This window comes from Panthera onca, chromosome X (assembly GCF_046562875.1).
Source record: "Panthera onca isolate mPanOnc1 chromosome X, mPanOnc1 haplotype 2, whole genome shotgun sequence".
NCBI classification, from domain to species: Eukaryota; Metazoa; Chordata; class Mammalia; order Carnivora; family Felidae; genus Panthera; species Panthera onca.
In genome coordinates, this window is record NC_138357.1 from 43,719,569 (window position 1) to 43,741,613 (window position 22,045).

A 22,045-nucleotide genomic window follows, 5' to 3' on the forward strand; every position below is an offset into this window, starting at 1 on the left:
CTATACTTGTGGTATTTGCTAGATTGAGGTTTTACAGGGAAAAAAAGGTGTTTAAATCCACATGATATTCAAAAAAAAAAAAAAAGTTAGAGAGGGAGGGAGCCAAACCATAAGAGACTCTTGAAAACTGAGAATAAACTGGGGGTTGATGGAGGGTGAGAGGGAGGGGAAAGTGGGTGATGGACATTGAGTAAGGCACCTGTTGGGATGAGCACTGGGTGTTGTATGGAAACCAATTTGACAATACATTTTGTATTAAAAAAATAAAATTAAAAAATAAAAATTAAAAAAAAACACATGATATTCAACAGATGTTGCTTTGTTTTATTTTATCTTAACTTGTTCAAAGAGCAAAGCCATAGAACCACTATTGACATTGTGAGGTTTATAGACCTAGAAGGCGCTGGGGTCTAAATGTCAAAATTGTAAATTAGGATTTCTAATGAAGCCACCATTTAGAATCTCTCTCATTTAATTTTGATGAGCCTGGTGCAAAGCTTTCAAACCAGAATGCTGTGGACCACCAGGCGTCACAAGATGGGTTACACATGGCTGAGATATTGATCTCCTCAGCCCTCATGTAGTCAGAGACTCCTCCATTTACTCTAGTTTGTTGAACAAATATTTATCATTTTCAATATGAACCATGGTATGAAAAATTTGGCAGCCCTTATGGAGCACTGAGATGGGGCTCAGAGGTTACTTAACTCTTGCATTGTGCTGACAGTTCTCATATGAAAATCTTTACAAGAGTAGTAACAATAATAGTTTACATTTACATGTGTTTGCCATTGTGCCAGGCAGTGCTCTAAGTATGTTTTAAACTACCTAATCTTGGGGTGCCTGGGTGGCTCAGTGGTTAAACATCCAACTTTGACTCAGGTTATGATCTCACAGTTTGTGAGTTTGAGCCCCATGTCGGGCTCTGTGCTGACAGCTCAGAGTCTGGAAGCTGCTTCAGATTCTGTGTCTCCCTCTCCCTCTACCCCTGCCTTGCTTGTTCTCTCTCTCTCTCTCTCTCTCTCTCTCTCTCTCTCTCTCTCAAAAATAAATATATTTACAAAATATAAATAAACTACATAATCTCACAACAACCCTATGAAGTAGTGACTATTAATATTCTTATTTTACATATGGAAGAAAATGGAGAAGTTAAGATTAAGGTCACTAAGTAATTGGCAGAGCTAGGATTCCAACTCAGGATGTCTGGTTCCAGAGTCCTCATTTCACAACTGCCTTTTATACAAAAATTTAAAGGAAAGCCTTTGGTAGAAGGCCACTGGTCTAGCACCAGGGTTTGGCAAATAAGGGCTGAAAACCCAAAGAAGGGAGGAATAAGTTGTTAGTCCAGAGATATATTAAGGATCAGAACTGGCTGTCACAGAGTTGCAGTTTCAAAATGAAGGTGAAAACCAGGGAACCTCAAGAAATGAAGAGTTGTAAATTAAGACTGAAGTTGCCAGATGAATCCAGAGTCAAGCTAATGAAAAGCAACAAGTATATGAATGGTAGAATGACAGATAGTTTTCATGGAAATGGAAATTTTAAACCAAAGAATGCCTACAGTAGTATTTCTCATCTAGGGGCAATGTTGCCCCCACACCCAGAGGACATTTGGGAATGTCTGGAAACAGTCGGGTTTGCATAGCTTGAAGGTGGGGTGTGTGATATTCGTATCCAGTGGGTAAAAGCCAAGGATGATACTAAATATCCTAATAATTTATAGGACGGCTTCCTCCTACTCCAGTTAAGAATTATTCAGCCCAAAATGTCAAGGATGCCATTATTGAGAAACTCTGGCCTATAGACTTCTGTTTGATTTTATGATTAACCCTGACCAGGTTACCTTTATAGGCAATGATGGCCAAGGATGATGATAATGATGATGATGGTAATGATGATGATGATGATGATGATGTGATACTGTGGCTACTGTTGCTGATAATGATAATCATGAAATATGAGTTAAAATACCACAACAAAAAAATAAAAGCAAAATCTACCATTTTTGAGTGTCTACTAGACATTGTGAAAAGATCTTTATTATATTATCTTGCTTAATCCTCAAAGCAAACCTATGAAAAAATTGCTATTATTAGTTCAACTTTATATATGTGGAAAATGAGGCTCAAATAAGTTAAGTGTCTTGCCCCAGATCACATAACTAGTAAGTGACCCAACTATGATTCATATCCAAATGTGTCTGACCCCAGACACCACTACACTTTACACTTGACATTATGTGTACAATTGGCTAAAAATTAAAACTTGGTCTAAGAGTCAGGAGCCAGAATTAGACATTTTCTGGTACTGAGGGGAGAGGGTGCTATGAAGAGTTTGAGAAAAAATAGAAGCAGGTGTATACGCCACATTCACATTCCTTCCGGAGTTGGCAGCTAGCCTTCTTTCTCACCAAGGACAACCCATGTATTATCTCTGCTAAAAGTGAAGAAGGCTGTTTAAAATTGCCCTTTCAACAATTCTACCTGGACAATAAATAGCTACATTTACTATCCTTTTCAATGCTAAATTATTACACAATGAATTCTTTTTTAAAAAAAATTGCTTTTAAACTGGAGTAGGCCTCCTTACACTTGAGCTGCTTATACCCAGAAGCCAAGTTGCATCTTGGAAATATAACAGCCCCATTCAATCAAAGCCAGGTCTACCCCAGCTAGCATGTGACACAGATGTTACTCCTGTCCCCCAACCCAGCATGACAAAGCCCTGACCTTCTTCTTCAGGGCCTTTAAAGTCAGATTCTATTTCCCTGCTGTCACAAATTAAAGCCTCAGTCAGTCCATCTACTTCCTCATTTGGCATAAGGCTCTCTGATGACAATGAAAATGAAGGCACATTTTTTTCTGACAGATTTTAGAGCTTATTCACAGGCAGAGCTTTTGTTTCCTTGTGGGTTATACTAGTACAGAGAAGTGAATATCTGAGCACTCTAGTAGTTTTCCTTTTATTTTTATAACAAAAAAAAAATCACTGCTTATAGAAATCAAAAGTGAAATACCTGGAGTTCATACACTGCATTTTGTGTTCAGAGTTCTCAATATTACTCAACTCATTTCATTTTATTTTATTTTCCTGGGACATGGAATCATTGACACCTGGTTATGAGAGTTATGAAACTACATTTGTTAATACAATCAGAGTTTATTAGGCCTAAGTGAGAGGCAGCTTGTTAAAAAGATTTTTTGGCTTCTACTCAGTGGTTTCTGCTTAAAATAAAGTTGTGTGTGTGTGTGCATGAATGGTTGTTTTAACTTTATAGCACTTCATACTTAAGTGACTGAGAGTTTAAGAAAAGCTGAAAGTAGGCTTGAGTGATGTCATACTTATTAGGTTCACTCCTTGCCTTGATGGTCCAGATAATAACTTCCTATCTGGAGCCTGCCACAAAGGAGACAACTGTTATACTCTTAGCTTCAAGTGATTTATTATACTGTTGGTGTGATTTTCATATTGTTCCCTAGAATAGAAATACAGACAAACAGCCTAAGCCTATTCCTGTCCTTATGCTATGCCTAGCATATACCAGTAGTATGTCCTTTGATTTGAGGGTTAGGGGAATAGGCAAATTAAATTTCTAATTGCATCCTGAGAATACATTCTGTGATGTATCCCAGGGCATGAAAAGGAGATAGTAACATCTGGAGGAACAAGGAACAACATAGTGTTTAATGAATAGACTAAAATGCCATGATCATGCACAGAGCTAGAAGAGTCTACTTGGAAAATATTGATTTGAAGTCCATTTCACATATGCTACAAATAAAGCCTTTGAAATGAAAAAAAAAAAAAAAACCCTTCTAGATAACTATTTTTCTTCTTCAAACTATTAAAGTCTCAGGAGACTTAGAAAGATTATCAGGTATTAGAAGGCTTGATGTTAAAGAGATCTCATCTATGTGATATAGAAGCACATTATAAGCTACATACATGAAAATCCTGCACTTAACTAATAGATAAAATAACTATTATCATTACATGAACTAATCTCAATGGTGATCCTTCACACAGTGAGCTTCTCTAGTACACTTGTTTGTTTATATATTGTTTTTAGAAAATACAAGAGTAGAAAGTAGATAATTGAGCCCCTGGTAAATGATTCTTATTTTTTAATGTTTATTTATTTATTTTGAGATATATAGATAGAGATAGATATAAAGGGAAAGACAGAGAGAGAGAGAGAGAGAGAGAGAGAGAGAGAGAGAGAAAATCCCAAGCAAGTTCCATGCTGTCAGCACAGAGCCCAACACAGGGCTCTTTTCATGAGTCATGAAATCATGACCTGAGCTGAAATGAGTCAGATGCTTAACTGACAGCCACCCAGGCACCCCTGGTAAATTATTTTTAATTTTTTTAATGTTTATTTACTGTTGAGAGATGGAGAGAGACAGAGCATGAGCATGGGAGGGGCAGAGAGAAGGGGAGACACAGAATCTGAATCAGGCTTCAGGCTCTGAGCTGTCAGCACAGAGCCCGACGTGGTGCTGGAACTCTCAAACAGAGAGATCATGTCCTGAGCCGAAGTTGGATGTTTAACCGACTGAGCCACCCAGGCGCCCCCCCACCCCGGTTAAATGATTTTTAAATGGAGGTGACTATGATAAAAGACATTAACTTCTATCCATTTAAGAATTTATAAATTATTCCCCAGAATTAAATGTGGGTCTCAAGATAGATTACTCATCTTGAAGTTACAAAATACATGAAACCCAGTTCTCATTTTTATATTTATTGATAGGTTATATCTTATAAATATTTTGGTATATGGGACAGTAAACAAGACATTCAATTTCACAATGTTTAATGAAGCAAAGACAATCAATTCTATTTGTAGGAGAAAGCCACCTTTGAGAATTACAGAGATTTGTACCAAGACATATCTACTTCTACAAATATTCAGATTTATATTTCACAGCATTCTGTTTAAGTTCAGTGCCAATAATAGACAAAATTGTAAGGTATGTGAACATTGTCTTTGAAAGCTTGTTTCACATTTCTTCCTTGTCCAAGCATCCAGGCTGTCAGGATATCCTGCTTTCTCTTTCAATAAAACTATTCTGGATAGCAGAGAGGACACTGTATACATATGGAATGGTAGAAGAATCTTGGCTTCAGATACCACCTTTCCTAATCACTGCAACTCTTTAGTAAATTCAAGTATATTTGTCCTGTGAGTTTATTGTAGTCGATTAAATTGCTAATATTAAAATTTCAGAGTAGGTGATCAGTGTAAGGAGTGGGAGGTTTGAGTTTCTGTTCCAGTCCCAAATAATAATAACAGCTGACATTTATGGGGTGATTATTATATGATAGACATTGTTCTCCACACTTTACAGTGGATTAACTCAATCGTCAAAACACAGATATGAGGTCAACAGCTTTATGTGCCACATACAATTATAATCCCAATTTACAGACAAGAAAGCTAAGGCACAGAGAGGTTAAGTTACTTGCTTAAGATCAAAGAGCTAATAAGTAGCTCAGCAGAAAATCAAACCCAGGGAGTCTGCCTCAAGAGTCTGGGCTCTAAGTCATTACACTTTACTCTGTTTTTGTTTTATTATATTTCTTAATTTACAAAGTAACACATTCATTGCAAAAATTTTTGACAATAACTAAAAGTAAAAAGGAAAGAAAAGTAGTTATTTGTGATCCCACCAGCAGAAATAATCATTGTTAAATTTTAAGAATATATGTATCTTTCCACACACACACACACACACACACACACACACACATCTTTTGCAAAAACAAAATTAAACCAAAGTATCATTTCATAAAAGAATCATACCCTTTGACTGAATGGCTTGATTTTTAGGTGTCTTTACTAAAGAGAAAATATCCAATTATGGAGTAATAATGACATGTATATATGCCCACCAAATAGTTACTTACAATGGCCCAAACTGGAAAGGATTCAAATGTCCATTATGGTACATTTATTCAATGGCCCATCATGCAGCCATTAAAATCATGATTATGAGAATTTTGCAATAGTTTGGGAAATGTTTATGATTAATATTAAATTTTAAAAAGCAGCATATAAAATTGTAAGGAAAGTGTGATTGAAAGTATGTAAATTTATGAATAGGTTCAAAAAAGGCTAAGGTGAAAGCCACCAAAATGTTAATAGAAGTTGTTTAAGAATAGTGGTAATGAGATAAATTTTTTTAAATTAATTCTATATTTTATAAATATTTGCAGTACAAATTTCTAATTATCTATGTCCCATTTTAAAGACATAAAAGAAAAAAAAAAGATTCCAAAGAAAATATTACCTACATAAAAAGCTAGCTTTGCCTTGTTTAATGGAAAGTCAGAAATTCACTAGCTATGTTTAATGGTTTTCTGAAGATAAACAGGCCTTCCAGCAACTATGATTCTCCAACTTAGCTACCCAACCAACCTTTCTATTTTAGAGGAGTCCTAATTTTTTTTTCAACAGAGTAGCTATGTCAGATCTATTGCCTAGGTTTCAGTACACAGCCAGTTGCTGTACTTTCCTGTTTTTCTTTTAAGATAAAACATGATATACAAGACCTTGGAAAGACAGAAATGAAGTCTTCCTTATTATGGAGGAGGAATTTTCAACCTGTATCCCCTAAAGTAATACAATGACAAACCAAATTGCCAGGACCTCCTGACAGGAAAGTTCAATTTAATTGCAACATGCTTCTTCTTGTTTCTTTTTAAATAAATCAATAAATGATCTGTTGTGCCTTAATTGATATTAAATAAATAAGAAACAGGTTTGATCTTATTATAGAATTTATATTTTCAACATTTTGTCCCAGAAAGTTACACCTTGTCTGTTTTGACCATTGGTTCAGTTTCATAAATATACCTGGCTTGTCTGGTTCATTGATGGTTAGAACGAAATGGATTGAGCCTCCTCTAAGGTTATATTTCTCATTCCATTCTACCCTGCCCTATGAAGCTAGTCAGTGATTATTCCCTATTCTCAACAAAAGCATTTAGGGACAATTGTACTGGATGTGGCAAAAGCATCAGCAGGATATCCTTGTGAAAAGTTATGAAAAACTTTGTAGAGAAAAAATCACAGGTAATGATGGAAAAGAAAAAGATCATATAATTAAAAATGTTTGTGATAAAATATTTCAGTATATGCCTCTCTAAGAAATAATTGAATTATGTTTGCCTGCAAGATGGAAATAATAGTTCTTAACATTTGACACATTTGGTGGGATATCTCATAGGATAAAAACTGCTGGTTATACATAAATCAAAGCAGTAAAGTAATATTCTGTTTAAAAGTCAGTTGGGGACTAAAGCTTAATTTAAAATGACTGCTAATTAAGGGTTAATTTTGGCAATTAATTGTCCAGCCTAATTTATAGCTGATTTCTCTCTTTTGTCTTTCTTTGTTCTCACTGGATAACTGGATAAATGAGAAAGTAGGTAAACAATCATGTAAATTGAAAAAAATCCCATGTAATTATTCAAAAACAATCTTTAGTAAATGATAATATAAGCCAAACAAAGAGTGAACGTGCCAATGTGTAAAAGAGAATTAGAGTAACTGACATTTGCTGAAGCAGAGGAAATCTTTCAATATATTCTTCATGTAGGTTGGGAGAGAGTAAGGGATTACAAGTGTGTATGTACAAGCATATACAATTTCAGTTAAGAATGGGGTTATAATCTAAACAAGACAATATACGAACATCCACAAATTCTTCAGTGTATAAGCAAGTCTATATTGAAGTGTCTGGTTATGATGTGTAGACCTTTAACAGGCCTGGATTTCTCTATGCCCATTCAGTTACTTTGATAAGAAATGAGATAGATGTAAATAAAAGTCATTTTTCATTCAGCAATAATTTATTGAATGAATATTATATTCATGCAGCAGCTATAATAGCCACTGGGAATATGTGAATGAATAAAACAGACAAAATCCATGATTACATTCTAGTGACAGAAGACAGAAAATAAACAATAAGCAAAACTAATAAGTAAATTTCAGAGAATGTTAGAAAGTAATAAATGATATATAAAAAAGAAAAGTCTAGATCAAGGTAAGGTGGATGGAGAGTGTGGGGAGGTGGGAGTAGAGTAGGGGCAAACTGCATACTAAATAGGCAGGTCAGGATAGACCTCCTTGAGAAGGTGATATTGGATCAATCCTGAAGGAGATAAGGAAGTGAACCATGCAGATAATAGGGTGGAAGAATGTAACAGGCAGAGGAAACACCCCAGCAGGCTGAGATGTGTTCTGTGTGTTCAAGGAACAGCAAAGCAGCAAGTGTGGCTGAGTGAAGGGAGTGTAATAAGGGATGAAATCACAGAGATGTCAGGATACCAGATGTATATGGTATTATGAGCCCTTACAGGGAGCTGTTTTTTATTCTTAGTAAAGCAGGGATATCAGTGAGGAGGCTTTTGCAGTAAATTGAGCAAGAAATAATGGTGGTTCAGACCAACAGTGAAAGTGGTGAGGAGTCCTTAGATATTAGAAATATTTTGAAGTTAGAGACAAGATAACTTCCTGATGGATCTGTTGTGCTGTGTCAAGGATGGCTCCAGGATTTCTGATCTGGCTAACTGGAAGGATGAAGTGCTCATCAGTTGAGATGGGGAAGACTGCAGGTTTTAGGGAGATAGCAGGAATTCAATTTTGGAAATTTGTCATTTGAGATGTTTATTAGGCTTCCATGTACAGATGTGGAGTTGGTAGTTGGATGAATACAGTTATATTAATTTGAGCATATAGAAACTACTTAAAGGAGTAAGTATAGACAGAAAAGAAAGGGAAATTCAAGGATTAAGCCTGAGGCACTGTTATGTAAGGTGTAATGGTGTGCCTTTCTCTCTCCCCGCTTCTGTGTGTGTGTGTGTGTGTGTGTGCACGTGCGTGTGTATGTGTTGGGAGTGAGGTGAGACAGGGAGAAAGTGCTGGGGGCAGTGTACTCTGGCAATGAGGAATTTCTTGTTAGCGTCATTGTTCAGAATTATTGACACATGATGATAATAAAATACACACAAACTTTTAGTTGGACTTATAATTGTTTATATGTCTGTACAGACAATGTACTCCTTTATTGACTACACCTAGAGTGGACTACTTCCACACTTATAATGCCACTGAATGTGTTTCTTGAACACTCTAGTTTAAAACCTAAAATGATTAAGCAACCACACTTTTGATATAGATGTATTATCCACCAGTTTTGCATCTGGTTGCTATCTAACTTTGTTTCTTTTAGTTCTAATAAGAAGCCTGCCTAACCAGGTTTAACTTTGAACTTTTGAGCAGGCAGGTGGTTTCTGAGATGGAATATCTTCTCCTGTGCCAAGCCTGGGTTAAGGATAAGGATAACATGAGATTATGATTTTAAAAAATACGGCTTTTAGTGTTTTTGTATTTTTGGGTACATACACCCCTATGTTTATTGCAGCATTATTTACAATACCCAAATTATGGAAGCAGCCCAAGTGTCCATTGATAGATGAATGGATAAAGATGTGATCATATATATACAATATATATATATATATGCACATGCACACACACACACACACACACACACACACACATACATACATACACACAATGGGATATTATTCAGCAATAAAAAAGAATGAAATCTGGCCATTTGCAACAACATGGATGGAGCTAGAGAGTATAATGCAAAGTGAAATAAGTCAGTCATAGAAAGACAAATCTCATATAATTTCACTCACATGTGGAATTTAAAAAAAAAAACAAAACACATGAGCAAAGGAAAAAAAGAGAGAGAGGGAGATAAACCAAGAAACAGACTCTAAACTATAAAGAACAAACTGATGATTACCAGAGGGGAGGTGGGTGGGAGGATGGGTTAAATAGATGACAGGGATTAAGGAGTACACTTGTGATGAGCATGGAGTGTTGGATGAAATTGATGAATCACTATATTATACACCTGATTCTAATATAACACTGTATGATTATTTATTTATTTAAAAATAAATACATAAATTATGTTTTCAAATAATTCATAAAAATAAAAATTAGGGCTTTTGATTTTTTTTTAAAGAAATGACCTTTCATTTTGATGTTTTTGTTTAAAATATTTTCCCCTTATCAACTTCCCCCACCGTCTCCCCACCTTTAGTTTCTTCCCAAATGCTCCATATGCAATTAATTATGAGATCCTCAGAATATATGTGATGAGAGATCCAACAGCTAAAATATGAGACCATCTGTTAATTTGGAGGCTTTATTAATAAATGATTCTCTATATGTTTTGAGGAACCTCTAGATTTTCCAATAAGGAATCTACATGGCAGATGACAGAGTAGAACATCCTTCAAAAACAGTGCTTCTGTGTCAAACAACTGGAATATATCCTGGCAGTGGTTAGCTAAACATTATGACAACCTCCCAGTGGAGGCATCATGTCAAAAAGTTTGTTATGCTGCTGTTCTAAATGAACACATAGATAGACTCAGATAATCAGTTGTAAGTGGGAAGTAGAGGCAGTGAAAGATGCTGAAGAAGAGGGGGAGAAAATGGAAAAGGTCATCCTTCATAAGCCTTCTTTCAAATGCAGTATTGCTGAGCCCAGTTGCAGTAGGGCAATTGCAATACGGCTCCCCTTGGCTTCACTAGAGCACCAGCCTGTCTGTAACTCTATGATGATAGAACTGCAAGCACCTTCAAAAAATGACAGAGCACCACAGGCTTTGGGGAGAAGGGCATGGTGTAAGAGTGAAGGGATAAAGCAGTTTAATTGGTATCTAAGCATAGACAAAAGTCTGAGCTCCATACAACACTGAATCTTTAGATTCAGCTAGAGTAAATCCATCTAAAAGAGTTTAGGAACAGCCTCTATTCTCTCTTTGTTGCCCTATTCTAGGCTCTGACTGATAAAGATGACTGATAAAGGATATGACTGATAAAGATGTAAGGCATGGTCTTTCTCTCCAAGCTGTTTTTAGAATGACCTCTTCAACAGCAAGGAGTATCTGAATACCTCTGGCTACAATCCTAGCACTAATAAGAACGAAGGCAAATGCTCCATTGTATTTTATCCTATGTTAGTAGAGAGTAAAGGCAATGAGAACACCAGAACTGGGCTTCTAGGACTACAGCATGCATCACTCAGTTCAATATGATGACTTTTAATGGAGAATAAAGAAGAATATGATAAGAAAGCATGATTAATTTCCCAATATCTTTTCCTGAAATAGCTTGGTTTCTCTTAAAGTACCCATGTTTTGTGGGGGAAGATGGTGAAGTAGGAAGGATCCTAAGCTCACTTTGTCCCATGGACATACCAAGATAACAGCCATATCAGTGCAACCCATCCAGAAAACAATCCAAACACAGGAAAAAGAGACTTTTCACAGTTAGTAATGGAAAGAAGGACACATTGGCCCCAGTCACTAAGCGGCTGCCGAGGACTCAGAAGCCTCCCCCCTTGAGCCCCCTCACTTCCCTATGCTGCCCTGTCCTCCCTGCCCGCCTTCTCCCACTGCCGCCTTCTGCAAGCCTTTTCCACAGAGGAAAAGGAATTGTATTTTATGTCCACTATCCAGAACCTCCACTCTTTCGACCCCTTTGCTGATGCAAGTAAGGGTGATGATCTGCTTCCTGCTGGCACTGAGGATGATATCCATATAAGAATTCAACAGAGAAATGGAAGGAAGACCCTTACTACTGTCCAAGGGATCGCTGATGATTACAATAAAAAAAAACTAGTGAAGGCATTTAAGAAGAAATTTGCCTGCAATGGTACTGTAATTGAGCATCCAGAATATGGAGAAGTGATTCAGCTACAGGGTGACCAGTGCAAGAACATATGCCAGTTCCTTGTAGAGATTGGATTGGCTAAGGACGACCAGCTGAATGTTCATGGGTTTTAAGTGCTTTTGGCTCACTGAAGCTTAAGTGAGGATTTCCTTGAAATGAGTAGAATTTCCCTTCTATCCCTTGTCACAAGTTTAAAAATCTGTGACAGCTTGTATAATGTAACCATTTGGGGTCTGCTTTTAACTTGGACTAGTGTAACTCCTTCATGCAATAAACTGAAAAGAGCCAGAAAGAAAGAAAGAAAGAAAGAAAGAAAGAAAGAAAGAAAGACACATTGAAGATAGCAGGAAGGGTGGAAATGTGATTGGAAAGTAAACTCCCTGCAATCCTAACCATAAATGGGAGGGACACTGCAAGCATCCAGAAGGGAGAGAAGCAGACCCCACACCAGGCACCCCAGGCAGGCAGGACCTGTACTGGGAAAACAAATACCCATGACATTTGGCTTTGAAAATCAGAGGGGCTTAACTGCATGAGTTTTTTAAACCAGTGGGGCTTAATACCTGAGTATTTTAAAAATCAGCAGAGTCAGCTCTGGATGAGCTGTAGGGTAATAGGAAACTGAGTCCCTACCCTTGAAGAGATAGCATAGCAGTCTTCCCTAGATAAAGCATAGAAGCAGCAGTTTGAAAAGTGCCTGGGGTATACATGAAGGAGATTTATTTACTAATCTCAGAATGCATGCTAGAGGGGCAGGGACCTTTTGGAGAACAAAAGAGCTGGTAGATGTCATTCTCTCCCCAACTCCCCAGCCTAGATAGCCACCCTGTAGGAAGGAGCATGAATACTCTTCACTTAATTAGCTACCAGCATGTTCCCTACCCCCATATTCTCCTATTATATGCCCCATCCAACCCACACCACTCAGCAGAAATCCCTCCAAAGAAGCCCCTGCCTCATTTTGTTCTTGAAGCAGTCCTGGAAGGGACTGCACCACTCCAAAGTGATCCCTGCCCTGGGGAGAGAAGATAACCACACTCACCAGTTTGAATGAAGCCCCAGCAGTTGAACTTTATAAATGGCAGTGCAGAGAGAGTACCTTGCCAATCAGTGCATCTACAGCCCCAGCAGAAAATGTGGGGGCAAGAATTTGGTCTGCCAACCCCCCTATTAGCAAAAGCCTCTCAGCAACAAAGCAGAGAGAGCACCTTGCAGGTCAGCGCTACTGCAGCCCCAACAGATAGTCAGGTATCTGGTTTGTCTGTAGGTCACACCCGCCAACTAAAGCCTCAGGGAACAATACAGGGAGAATACCCTATAGATCAGTACAGCCATAGCCCCAGCAAATGGGCTAAGAGCAGGCAGTTGGTCTGACTGCTGACACCACCCAACTACAAGACCATGGAGGCCTCAGCCTAAGCCCTTAACAGCACAAGAACCAAACTCTGCTCACAACAGGCAAAGTGGGCCCTGCAGCCAACTGGGCTGAATGCAAATGAGGCCCAGCCATAACAGTAGGTTACACCCAACACACATAGGAGAAACCCCTCAAGTGGCTGATTCAAATGAACTGGGGATATTGCACTATAGGGCACCAAAGGACCTCTTCTTCGTAAGGCCAATACCTTCAAGATCAGAAGACATAACCACATTCCCAATACATACAAACAGACCAAATGTCCTTTCCTAAATGAAAGAACAGGGAAAAAAAACCAGGAAGAGATAAATGAAATGAACATAAGCAATATGCATGATAAAGAATTCAAAATAATGGTCATAAAGATGCTCACTGGACTTGAGAAAAGAATGGGGGATCTCAGTGAGACCTTCCACATAGAGAGAGAAAATATAAAAATGAATGAATCAGAGATTGGGAACTCAAAAACGGAAAAATTTAAACAGACATAAGAATGCGACAATAGTAGATAAGAAGAGGTAGAAGAATCGATCAGTGAGCTAAAAGACAGAGTACTGTAAAACTATCAAGCTGAACAGCAAAAAGAAAAAAAAACAATAATAAAGGAGAATAGGCTAAGGGAACTCAAACATTGTCAAATATAATAAAATTTGCATTATAGGGTTCCCAAAAGGAGGAGAAATAGAATAGAGGATGAAAAGTTATTTGAAGAAATAATAGCTGAAAATTTCCCTAATTTGTGGAAGTAAACAGACATCCAGTTCCAGGAGGCATAGGAAGCTCCCGACAGAGTCAACTCAAAGAGGTCCACACTAAGACATATAATAATTAAAATGGCAAAAAGTAGTGATAAAGAGAGATTTTAAAAGCAGTAAGAGAAAAGAAAACATTTATATACAACAGAAACCTCACAAGTCTAAGAGCTGATATTTCAGGAGAAACTTTGCAAGCCACAAGGGAATGGTATGATATATTCAAACTGCTAAAAGGAAAAAAAAAATATCCTGCAACCAAGAATACACTACCTAGCAAGGCTATCATTCAGAATATAAGAGAGAAAAAGAATTTCCCAATCAAAAGGTAAAGGAGTTAATAATCACTAAGCCAGTCTTACAAGAAGTGTTAAAGGGAATTCTTTGAGTTGAAAGAACAGGCCATAGTCAGGAATAAGAAAATTATGAAAAGAAAAAAAAAATCATGAGCAAATACAAACATAATAAAAGTAGTAGATTAATTACTTATAAAACCATCACAGAGGCTAAAGCACAAAAGCAGTAAAATCAATTATATCTAGAAAAAATCAGTCAAGGGATTCACAGAAAGGGATGTAAAGTATGACAACATATACATTAAATGTCAGGGGCTGTAAAAATGTAGTGTTCTTAGGGGTGCCTGGTTGGCTCAGTTGGTTTAGTGTCCGACTTCGGCTCGGGTAATGATTTTGTGTTCTGTGGGTTAGAGCCCCGTGTCAGGCTCTGTGCTGACAGCTTAGAGCCTGGAGCCTGCTTCAGATTCTGTGTCTCCCTCTCTCTCTGCCCCTCCCCCGCTCATGCTCTGTCTCTCTCTCTGTGTCAAAAAATAAGTAAACATTAAAAAAATTTAGTGTTCTTAGAATGGATTCAAACTAAAGTGACAATCAATATAGATTACTATATGCATAAAAAGTTATATATGAACCTAATGGTAACCACAGATCAAAAACCTGTATATATAAGACAAAAAGCAAAGAGAAAGGAACTCAACTATATCACTAAAGAAAGCCATGAAACCATTAGGGAAGAGAGCAAAGGAAGAAAGGAACAGAGAATAATTACTAAAACAACCATAAAACAAGATAAAAAATGGCAACAAGTACATATCTATCAGCAATTACTTTGAATGTAATGGACTAAATGCTTCAATCAAAAGACACAGGGTTACTAAATGGATGAAAAAAAACAAGACCCATCTATATGTTGCCTACAAGAGACTCACTTCAGACCTAAGGACACATGTAGATTAAAGGTGAAGGGATGGAAAAACACGTACCATGCAAACATAAGCAAAAGAAGGTTGGGGTAGTAATACATATGTCAGACAAAATAGACTTTAAAACGAAGACTGCAACAAGAGACAAAGAAGGATACTACATAATCATAAAGGGAACAATTGAACAACAAGATATAACAATTGTTTGTATTTATGCACCCAACAGGAAAACACCAAAATATATAAAAACCGTTAATGACAAACATAAAGTAACCAATTGAAAATAATATAATAATAGTTGGGGGACTCTAACACCTCATTTACAACAATGGATAGATCTTCCAGACAGAAAACCAACAAGAAAACAGTGGCTTTGAATGACACATTGGACCAGACAGATCTATCAGACATATTCAGAACATTCCATACAGTAACAGTGGACTACATATTCTTCTCAAGTGTGCATGAAACATTCCCCAAAATAGACCATGTTAGGCCAGAAAACAAGTCTCAATACATCTAAAAATTTTGAAATCATATCATGCATCTTTTATGACCATAGCAATGTGAAACTAGAAATCAATCACATGAGAAAATCTGGAAGGAACACAGATACATGGAGCCTAAGTTACATGCTACTAAAAAAGGAATGGGTCAATCCTGAAATTAAACAGGAAATCAAAAAAATACATGGATTACATACAACACGGGAATCTAACCTCAAAACCAAGAGCACACTGTATACACTGTATGTTAGCCAACTTGACAGTAAATTATATTAAAAAAAATAAAAAACAAAAAAGTACATGGAAACAAATGAAAATAAAATGGTACAAAAATCTTTGGGGTACAGCAAAAGCTGTTCAAACAGGGAAGGTAATATACAGTGTGAGGCCTACCTCACACCCAAGGGTCCATCAAGAGATGAATGGATAAAGGGGATGTCATACATACACACGTGCGTGCACACACACACACACACACACACACACACACACAGGAATATTACTCAGCCAACAAAAAGAATGAAATCTTGCCATTTGCAACAACATGGATGGCTCTAGAAAGTATAATGCTAAGTGCAGTAAGTCAGTCAGAGAAAGACAAATACCATATGATTTTTCTCATTGTGGAATTTAGGAAACAAAACAAACAAGGAAAAAAGTTACAAATAACAAAACAGACACAAATATACAGAAAAAACTGGTGGTTACTAGAGGGAAGGAGAGTGGGGGAATGGGTGAAATAGGTGAAGGGGATTAAGAGTACACTTATTGTGATGAGTACTGAGTAATTTATAGAATTGATGAATCACTACATTGTATACCTGAAACTAATATAACTCTGTACATTAATTATACTGGAACTAAAAAAAGCAAATAAATAAATTAAAAAAATACAACCCTACCTCAAGAAGCAAGAATTATCTTAAATAAACAACCTAACCTTATACCTAAAGGAGCTTAAAAAAAGAGGAATTAACAAATCTTTATTCCAGGAGAGGAAAGAAAATAAATAATATTGTGCATAAATAAATGAAAGTAGGACTAAAACAACAATAGAACAGATCAATGAAACCAGGAGCTGGTTCTTTGAAAAGATCAACAAAATTGGTAATCTATTAGCCAGACTAAAACAAAGAAACAGACAAACAAAAAAGGAAGCAGATTCAAATAAGCAAAATCAGAAATGAAGGGAGATTAATAACAACAGACACCATAGAAATAAAAAGGGTTAGGGGCGCCTGGGTGGCTCAGTCGGCTGAGCTTCGGACTTTGGCTCAGGTCATTGTCTCATGGTTTGTGAGTTCAAGCCCCACATTGGGCTCTGTGCTGACAGCATAGAGCCTGGAGCCTTCTTCGAATTCTATGTCTCCCTCTCTCTCTCTGCTCCTCCCCCACTCATGCTCTGTCTCTCTCTCTCCTTCAAAAAATAAATTTAGGATGGTGGTGTAGGACGACACTGGGCTCACCACCCGTCCTGCTGATCACTTAGATTCCACCTACACCTGCTTAAATAAATGTTGATAACCTTATGCCTCATCTTCCAGACTTATTTTTTCTTCTCTCTTATACTTCCATCAAAACATATTTGCCTAGAGTTCCACTCTCACAGATTCCTAGCAAATGAAAGATGCTAATCTGATCCATTCACTAATCCAATAAGTATTTATAGAAAGACCTATCACATACAAGATAAAGTCAACATTCTCTGTGGACAGAGCCAACATCACAGGTCTGTAATGTGTGCAGTTGCACAGGGATCTGCATGGTTTAATGCAGTGCTTTTGCTGCCTTGAAATATCTAATTTTTTTTTTTTTTTACCAAGGGAACCTGCATTTTCATTTTATACTAGGCCCTAAAAATTATGTAGCTGGTCCTGCTGTGGCAATATAATATAAAGGGACACAAAACTGGACTAATAGTGAGCTATCTGCATGCTAGTCTGTTTCTAAAAGACTGTGTGATGTTGAGCAACTTAATTCCCCCTCTCTGATCCTCAGTTGTCTCTTCTATTAAATGAGGAGAAAAGGTTTGAGAGGGAAGATGGCAGTGTAGGAAGATGCTGGGCTCACCGCACATCCTGCTGATCACTTAGATTCCACCTACACCTGCCTAACTAACCCAGAAAACCACCAGACGACCAGCAGAACAGAGTCTCCGGAGCCAAGCGCAGACGAGAGGCCCACGGAGGAGGGTAGGGAGGGCGGAGAGGTGGTGCGCTGCATGGACTGGCGGGAGGGAGCAGGGGCGGAGGGGCAGCCTGCCGGCCAAGCAGAGCCCCCCGAGTCTGGCTTGCAAAAGCGGAGGGGCCGGAAGGAGTGTGTTCTGACAGCAAGCGCGACTTAGCATCTGGGAGGTTATAAGTTAACAGCTCTGCTCAGAAAGCGGGAAGGCTGGAGGACAAAGGGAGGGAAAGTTGCTGAGCCCCAGAACGACAGAGCTCAGTTTGGCGGGGAACAAAGGCGCTCGCCAGCGCCATCTCCCTCGCCCATCCCCCAGCCAAAATCCCAAAGGGAACCAGTTCCTGCAAGGGAACTTGCTTGCTCCACGCAAACACCCAACGCTGTGCTTCTGTGGAGCCACCCCTCCGGCAGCTGGTCTCACTCCCTCCCGCTGCCACAGGGCCCCTCCTGAAGAGGATCACCTAAGGAGAAGTGAGCTAAGCCTGCCCATCCTGCCCCCGGGCACCTTTCCTACCCACCCCAGCTAATACCCCAGATCCCCAGCACCACAAGCCTGGCAGTGTGCAAGTAGCCCAGATGGGCCACGTCACCCCACAGTGAATCCCGCTCCTAGGAGAGGGGAAGAGAAGGCACACACCAGTATGATTGTGGTCCCAGCTGTGGGCTGGGGGCAAACATCAGGTCTGACTGCGGCTCCACCCACCAACTCCAGTTATACATCACAGCACAGGGAAAGTGCACTGCAGTCCCGCACCACTCCAGGGACTATCCAAAATGACCAAACGGAAGAATTCCCCTCAGAAGAATCTCCAGGAAATAACAACAGCCAATGAACTGATCAAAAAGGATTTAAATAATATAACAGAAAGTGAATTTAGAATAATAGTCATAAAATTAATCGCTGGGCTTGAAAACAGTATACAGGACAGCAGAGAATCTCTTGCTACAGAGATCAAGGGACTAAGGAACAGTCACGAGGAGCTGAAAAATGCGTTAAACGAAATGCAAATCAAAATGGAAATGACGACGGCTCGGGTTGAAGAGGCAGAGGAGAGAATAGGTGAACCAGAAGATAAAGTTATGGAAAAAGAGGAAGCTGAGAAAAAGAGAGATAAAAAACTCCAGGAGTATGAGGGGAAAATTAGAGAACTAAGTGATACACTAAAAAGAAATAATATACGCATAATTGGTATCCCAGAGGAGGAAGAGAGAGGGAAAGGTGCTGAAGGGGTACTTGAAGAAATAATAGCTGAGAACATCCCTGAACTGGGGAAGGAAAAAGGCATTGAAATCCAAGAGGCACAGAGAACTCCCTTCAGATGGAACTTGAATCGATCTTCTGCACGACATATCATAGTGAAACTGACAAAATACAAGGACAAAGAGAAAATTCTGAAAGCAGCAAGGGATAAACATGCCCTATCATATAAAGGAAGACCTATAAGACTTGTGACTGATCTCTCTTTTGAAACTTGGCAGGCCAGAAAGGCATGGCAGGAGATCTTCAATGTGCTAAACAGAAAAAATATGCAGCCGAGAATCCTTTATCCAGCAAGTCTGTCATTTAAAATAGAAGGAGAGATAAAGGTCTTCCCAAACAAACAAAAACTGAAGGAATTTGTCACCACGAAACCAGCCCTACAAGAGATCCTAAGGGGGATCCTGTGAGACAAAGTACCAGAGACATCACTACAAGCATATCATACAGACATCACAGTGACTCTAAACCCGTACCTTTCTATAATAACACTGAATGTAAATGGATTAAATGTGCCAACCAAAAGACATAGGGTATCAGAATGGATAAAAAAACAAGACCCATCTATTTGCTGTCTACAAGAGACTCATTTTAGACCTGAGGACACCTTTAGATTGAGAGTGAGGGGATGGAGAACTATTTATCATGCTACTGGAAGCCAAAAGAAAGCTGGAGTAGCCATACTTATATCAGACAAACTAGACTTTAAATTAAAGGCTGTAACAAGAGATGAAGAAGGGCATTATATAATAATCACAGGGTCTATCCATCAGGAAGAGCTAACAATTATAAATGTCTATGCGCCAAATACCGGAGCCCCCAAATATATAAAACAATTACTCATAAACATAAGCAACCTTATTGATAAGAATGTGGTAATTGCAGGGGACTTCAACACTCCACTTACAGAAATGGATAGATCATCTAGACACACGGTCAATAAAGAAACAAGGGCCCTGAATGATACATTGGATCAGATGGACTTGACAGATCTATTTAGAACTCTGCATCCCAAAGCAACAGAATATACTTTCTTCTCGAGTGCACATGGAACATTCTCCAAGATAGATCATATACTGGGTCACAAAACAGCCCTTCATAAGTATACAAGAATTGAAATTATACCATGCATACTTTCAGACCACAATGCTATGAAGCTTGAAATCAACCACAGAAAAAAGTCTGGAAAACCTCCAAAAGCATGGAGGTTAAAGAACACCCTACTAAAGAATGAGTGGGTCAACCAGGCAATTAGAGAAGAAATTAAAAAATATATGGAAACAAACGAAAATGAAAATACAACAATCCAAACACTTTGGGATGCAGCGAAGGCAGTCCTGAGAGGAAAATACATTGCAATCCAGGCCTATCTCAAGAAACAAGAAAAATCCCGAATACAAAATCTAACAGCACACCTAAAGGAAATAGAAGCAGAAGAGCAAAGGCAGCCTAAACCCAGCAGAAGAAGGGAAATAATAAAGACCAGAGCAGAAATAAACAATATAGAATCTAAAAAAACTGTAGACCAGCTCAACGAAACCAAGAGTTGTTTTTTTGAAAAAATAAACAAAATTGACAAACCTCTAGCCAGGCTTCTCAAAAAGAAAAGGGAGATGACCCAAATAGATAAAATCATGAATGAAAATGAAATTATTACAACTAACCCCTCAGAGAAACAAACAATTATCAGGGAATACTATGAAAAATTATATGCCAACAAATTGGACAACCTGGAAGAAATGGATAAATTCCTAAACACCCACACGCTTCCAAAACTCAATCAGGAGGAAATAGAAAGCTTGAACAGACCCATAACCAGTGAAGCAATTGAATCAGTCATCAAAAATCTCCCAACAAATAAGAGTCCAGGACCAGATGGCTTCCCAGGGGAGTTCTACCAGACATTTAAAGCAGAGATAATACCTATCCTTCTCAAGCTATTCCAAGAAATAGAAAGGGAAGGAAAACTTCCAGACTCATTCTATGAAGCCAGTATTACTTTGATTCCTAAACCAGACAGAGACCCAGTAAAAAAAGAGAACTACAGGCCAATATCCCTGATGAATATGGATGCAAAAATTCTCAATAAGATACTAGCAAATCGAATTCAACAGCACATAAAAAGAATTATTCACCATGATCAAGTGGGATTCATTCCTGGGATGCAGGGCTGGTTCAACATTCGCAAATCAATCAACGTGATACATCACATTAATAAAAGAAAAGAGAAGAACCATATGATCCTGTCAATCGATGCAGAAAAGGCCTTTGACAAAATCCAGCACCCTTTGTTAATAAAAACCCTTGAGAAAGTCGGGATAGAGGGAACATACTCAAAGATCATAAAAGCCATTTATGAAAAGCCCACAGCTAACATCATCCTCAATGGGGAAAAAGTGAGAGCTTTTTCCCTGAGATCAGGAACAAGACAGGGATGCCCACTCTCACCGCTGTTGTTTAACATAGTGTTGGAAGTTCTAACATCAGCAATCAGACAACAAAAGGAAATCAAAGGCATCCAAATTGGCAAAGATGAAGTCAAGCTTTCGCTTTTTGCAGATGACATGATATTATACATGGAAAATCCGATAGACTCCACCAAAAGTCTGCTAGAACTGATACATGAATTCAGCAAAGTTGCAGGATACAAAATCAATGTACAGAAATCAGTTGCATTCTTACACACTAACAATGAAGCAACAGAAAGACAAATAAAGAAACTGACCCCATTCACAATTGCACCAAGAAGCATAAAATACTTAGGGATAAATCTAACCAAAGATGTAAAAGATCTGTATGCTGAAAACTATAGAAAGCTTATGAAGGTAATTGAAGAAGATATAAAGAAATGGAAAGACATTCCGTGCTCATGGATTGGAAGAATAAATATTGTCAAAATGTCAATACTACCCAAAGCTATCTAGACATTCAATGCAATC

General features: G+C 38.2%; 1 protein-coding gene and 1 pseudogene across 1 annotated transcript in view; one reads left to right on the forward strand and one right to left on the reverse strand.

Moving 5' to 3' along the window:
• The window catches only part of IL1RAPL2 (interleukin 1 receptor accessory protein like 2), a 1,135,143-nt gene that overhangs the window by 403,350 nt on the left and 709,748 nt on the right, over positions 1–22,045 (reverse strand). The gene's annotated exons all lie outside the window — the stretch shown is intronic.
• Positions 11,484–12,070, forward strand: LOC145714709 (eukaryotic translation initiation factor 1 pseudogene; annotated as a pseudogene).